Consider the following 6,000-nt stretch of genomic DNA (forward strand, 5'->3'; position numbering starts at 1 on the left):
CATAATTCTACATGACTGGAGACATTACAATATTGTTTTAAATACCACACAAATGATCAAACTGACAGGCCACTCTGACACTGTCATACTGAGATCAACAAAACGAACGACCGTGTCTCAAATGCAACCAATAGCATATAGGCCAATGAAAAGAATAGAGACACAGATCTTACAATTGTGGTCCACCAACTTTCCAGTGGCACTCACTCAACCACACAGTTTTTCCCCCGAAATTGTGTTTTGAAATATTGCGAAAGGCATTTTAACTGCTGCCTCCTGTTGATTGACAGTCACATTGACAGCCACGACTCAACAATCAGCTGTTTGATATTTCCCGTGGGCTGCCCAGTTGCCGGCTTCCCGACAATAGGCTTACATGCGCTGACGATGTGACAAAACACAATCAACAGCAAAACATTTTTTTAAAGAAGCTATTGATCATCTGTGGCTAAATTATGCTCTCTGGTGTGGTATTTTCAAAATAATCAACACGTAGTATTAATTCAATGGATTGTGGTCAGTAGGCTGTGTGACTAAAATGCATCAGAAAAGTATTGGAAAGTTCAGGAAAACATTAGGGAAGCTCATCGGGTAGGCTATATAGGCCTAATTGTGTGTGTAGAGAAGATCTGCATTGCTTTCAGTTCGCTCGGTGAATGATCATGAGCACTCAGCCAAACTTAGCTAACAAATGACCATCTAGTTGACCACACACGGCAATTGCTTTACATGTAATCATAACGGTTGGATGACTTTGGGAGTTTCACGTAACCATGGTTCTATGAACTAAGTGACGCATTCAGTGTATATATTAGTTTTCAGCAGCAGCAGCACAAAGATTCAGGGTTGACCCAAAATCATTCAGGGCTAATGCCCCGCAAGCCCGGTCGTGACGACGTCCCTGTCCCTGTCCATCAACCAACCAACCATAAACAACATGTTGATTGATCGGATAACAGAGTATGGGGACAGGAGACGTCGCTGGGTGTCACAGCACGTTTACAGGACCCTGCAGAACACTCTGGAAGACATTGGACACGTGCCAGCAAATACCGAAGCCTGGTAGTCTTCCCACACTTAAATACGCCCCTGAACGGTATCCTCTCTTAAGATGCCAAGGGTGATAGTGAGCACAGAGCAGCGTAAGCACATTCTCTGACCGGAGTGTCAATATAGGTCTTGTCATTTGAAATGACCCACTGCTTGTCTTGCTGCTCCTCAGCTCTGTGTCTGGATGCCGATAGGGGATTCTATAGTATCACATCCTCATATTCTATTCTGCTGAAAGATCTTCATCGAAGTTCAAGACGGGCAGTGGTGATGGAAGTCCTGGTGGTTGTGAAGAATCAAAATTCAGGTTGGACATTGTCTTTGACGTTCACTCTTTGGAGTAGAATGTTTAGTAGGCTACATTTGATCAGGATGAAAACAAATCTCATGAGTTAGGCTAATACACTACATGGCCAAAAGTATATGGATACCCCTTCAAATTAGTGGATTTGGCTAGTACAGCCACACCCGTTGCAGGTGTATAAAATTGAGCACACAGCCATACAATCGCCGTAGACAAACATTGGCAGTAGAATGGCCTGTACTGAAGAGCTCAGTGACTTTCAACGTGGCACTGTCATAGGATGACACCTTTCCAACAAGTCAGTTTGTCAAATTTCTGCCCCGCTAGAGCTGCCCCAGTCAACTGTAAATGCTGTTATTGTGAAGTGGAAACCTCTAGGAGCAACAACAGATCAGCCGCGAAGTGGTAGGCCACACAAGTTCACAGAACGGGACCGCCGAGTGCTGAAGCGCATAGCGCATAAATATCGTCTGTCCTCGGTTGAAACACTCACTGCCCAGTTCCAATCTGCCTCTGAAAGCAACGTCAGCACAATAACTGTTCGTCGGGAGCTTCATGAAATGGATTTCCATGCCCGAGCAGCCACACACAAGCCTGAAATCACCATGAGTGTTAGCTGCCAAGCGTTAGCTGGAATGGTGCAAAGCTAGCCGCCATTGGGACTCTGGAGCGGTGGAAACACGTTCTATGGAATGATGAATCATGCTTCACCATCTGGCAGTCCGACGGACTAATCTGGGTTTGGAGAATACTACCTGCCCCAATGCATAGTGCCATCTGTAAAGTTTGGTGGAGGAAGAATAATGGTCTGGGGCTGTTTTTCATGGTTCGGGGTAGGCCCCTTAGTTTCAATGAAGGGAAATCCTAACGCTACAATGACATTCTAGATAATTCTGTGCTTCCAACTTTGTGACAACAGTTTGTGGAAGGCCCTTTCCTGTTTCAGCATGACAATGCCCCTGTGCACAAAGCAAGGTCTTTACAGAAAGGGTTTGTCGAGATAGGTGTGAAAGAACTTGACTGGCCTGCACAGACACCTGTCCTCAACACCATCGAAAAACTTTGGGATTAATTGGAACGCCGACGGCGAGCCAAGCCTAATCGCCCAACATCAGTTCCCAACCTCACTGATGCTCTTGTGGCTGAATGGAAGCAAGTCCCCGAAGCAATGTTCCAACATCGAATGGAAAGCCTTTCCAGAAGAGTGGAGGCTGTTGTAGGAGCAAAGTGGGGACCAACTCCATATTAATGCCCATCATTTTGGAATGAGATTTTCGACGTGTATCAACTGCACAACCGTAGCATGTCAAGAACAGAAACTGCGAATCAATATCAGGAGCTGACATTTGATTTACATAAGAGTATTCGCAAGGTAAAACCCTGCCCCTCTGACCATGCACTTATCCTCTCTCTTTCTCTCTCCCTCTCATAAAGTTGAATCAATTGCCACCTGGGGGCCAATGATAGAACTGCAAGTCCTGTCAAACTGAAGACACCTCTGACAGGTTAACTTGGTGATAGCGCTCTCAGAGACACTTCTCTCCTGACACACACTCAACACACCTTGTAGAAATAACAATATATTGAGCCACTGCAAGTTAAAACAGTATTCTGCGCAATGGATTTGACAAAATGTCCACATGAATGGTCAAGGGAGGAAGATACAATCTGTGAACGGCAAGATCTAAAGAAAGGGAAAATGTTGCACAATTTTCCATTAGGACAAATCTCAAATGTTGACCATTGCTTTTGCCATTCCTTCATGTAGCTCCTGCTATAGTCTCTGGCACAGGGGACTGAATAGCATAGAAGGCATGAAGACATCTTGGCCTGGGACCAAACACTGCGAGACTCCAGGGGCCAGGGGCCAGGGACGGTCACTCTTTGCCAGGGGATGGGAGGGTGGGGAAGCATTGGTGTTTGCTATGGGGGCCATGGACTTTTCCGCTCCAAGTCATTGTCAGGGTTTCAGGTTCAAGTTTTGGATGTGCATATCATCTTTGATTGCGTCTGGGTCTCACAGGCTTGTTTGACACAGAGTGGTGGAGGGTCGTGTACCTCGCCTTGGGGAGATGCCATTTGCCGTTTCATTGGAATTGAGCAGCTGAGGCTGAACTGAGTGATATAATCACCCACTGGCACCTAGCTGCAGTTTCATTCCTTAAAACAGTGTAGAGGTAGCTCACGTCTATCCCCTTGATGTAAATCCAAGCACTATATCTAGGTAAGTGTAACAAGACAACCCACTGGGCACAGACGCCAAAACAACGTCTTGTCCACGTTGGTTCAACGTAATTTCATTTCACCGGAGAGGTATTATAGTACGCCATTACACTTCCTTCCTATAAGGTCAGTGTGATGTGGCACAGAGGCCCAGGCAGAGTTGAAGTGAGTTGCAACCCCATCACAACGGTTATATGTGGCAACCCCATAAGCACATGCAGCTGTACGTAGACATACTCCACTCTGTGTAGCTGTTCTTAGTAAACCCCGGGCTCGTTTATTTACATTCTATCCTATACTCTTACATTTGATGGTCTCTGTCTTCCTCCAAGTTACCTCTCCCATAAATCGTGTGCGCTCTTAAAGGGGCACACACTCATTTAACATGAACCTCACACACTCAGTCATGACAAACGTGTTCAAAGGATTTGGCAGGTTAAGCCAAGGGAGCCCCGATGCAGCTGTAGAGTGTAATACCTTCCTACATGTTGTGTTATAGACTTACATTATTCATGTGTGTATTGCTCAAAACAGTGTCGCCCAATACCTACGCAGGAAATGTTCTGTAATGTAGAGGATCTTTCGTCTGTAGCGTGATAATAATGTTCGAGGATAATTTTCAGTTCATTTGTAAATTGGCTAATCCAGATCAGTTGAAACATGCTAAAACATAAATGGGTGTGAGGCCATACAGCCGATTGAGTAAGATAACATACGGAGAGAGTTGGTGAGAATCCCCATGCAGAAAGAACACTTGATTTCACATGTGGAAAATAAAGAACGTGTTTTTGGAACACTTCACATGTGACAACTTGTCCTCACATGTGCAGTTTCATGTTATCACCTGTTGCTTTACATGTTGTCACGTGGTATCACATTAACTTCACATGAGGTCACGTGATCCCATGAAAACATGTGTTTTTTAAACACTTCACATGTGAAAATCATGTGGATTTTCCACAAGGATCAAAAAGGGTAAAAAGGAAAGAGAAGTTTAGGAACCACTGATACAGTATATGACTAAACATAAACAACAACTGAACTTTGAGTGATTTTTGACATTTTGCTACAGACAATACGTATCCTACAATGGGCCCAGATGATGAGATGTTGGTTGATGGAACAAAATCTTTATCGACCACCTGCTGTACATACAGTATTTTTGATCTGCTGTACTCTCAAAACAAGTCATCCCTACACCCAATCAGATAGTGTGGCCGAAACGAACCATTGTAATATTCAACAAGGTAATGAGGTCAGTAAATGCACTTGCTGCCGCCCTTCTAAAGTGATGCGGGTTAGCAGATCGATTTCTGTTTTCGCCAGGAAAGGATTAGGACAGCGCTGGGCCTAGCCTGACATTCAGCACGTCTCCGTGTCCTGAACGCTGAATATGGACCTACAACTTAGGTTGAACATGTTCACACCGGAACAGTCTACTCTCCCCGTACGCCACACTGACATGATCTCATTACTGTCATGACTATTGACCAGGTAACCTTTATAGGTGTCGTGACACCTTACACCTGCATGTGTATCGTAAACAATACAGCAAGGTGGTGCGGCACAAACAGAGTGTAGGCTTTGGGCTGGTAACATTGTGTCGTCGAGCACACATGCTGCTAGGCTGAAAGCATTCATGTGTTATCCTCTGAGATGTGTACTTTTCTAACAGCATATAGATTTTTCCCCCCCGAAACAAATCAATCAATCAATCAACGAATAAAGTAGGGCCTACACACTTGCTCCAATAGATACCTTTACTAGGCTTATTGACAGTGTTTCGATTACTGAACGGATCTTCGTCGGGTATAACAAAGGCTCTCACACGAAAAGAAAAAGGATTGGGTATTTCACAGTCTGTTATTGATCAAGGGACTCTTTATGTCGTGTGTGTCAATGGTAACAAGACCCTGTCTGAATGGAAACAAAAAAACGATACATTCTAACACGTGCGTCTCGAGTCCTTCTCTGTGTGTCTACTCTGAGGACTTTGACTAAGTGCTAATGCCATAGGGCATTCAATTTGACATTAAACAATGAAATATTGGTGCTAATAAAGAAGCGATATAATACATTTCTTGTCATACTGCCTGTTATCTACAGTACCACAGCGGAATGGCAGAATAACCAGTGTTGTGTGTGTGTGTGTGTGTAACTTGTGTCCGTTCACTATGTCCTAGACAACAGAGGTTTGTGTTGTATGTGTTTTGACCCTAATTCGTTCAGTCATCAAGTAAGTTGTTTTTTAGGACACCTCCCCTCTTCCCAAACTCATGGGAAAATGTATGATTGATTTTGACGCATTATAGGGATTGTTCCACAATCACATACAAAAACAGGTCCTATCAATGAAAGGTGGTAAATGGATGAAAATCTCGTGTTTTCTCCCGTTGATACATTAAAACATGGATTCCTCATCT

This window comes from Salvelinus fontinalis, chromosome 2, assembly GCF_029448725.1.
Source record: "Salvelinus fontinalis isolate EN_2023a chromosome 2, ASM2944872v1, whole genome shotgun sequence".
NCBI lineage: Eukaryota > Metazoa > Chordata > Actinopteri > Salmoniformes > Salmonidae > Salvelinus > Salvelinus fontinalis.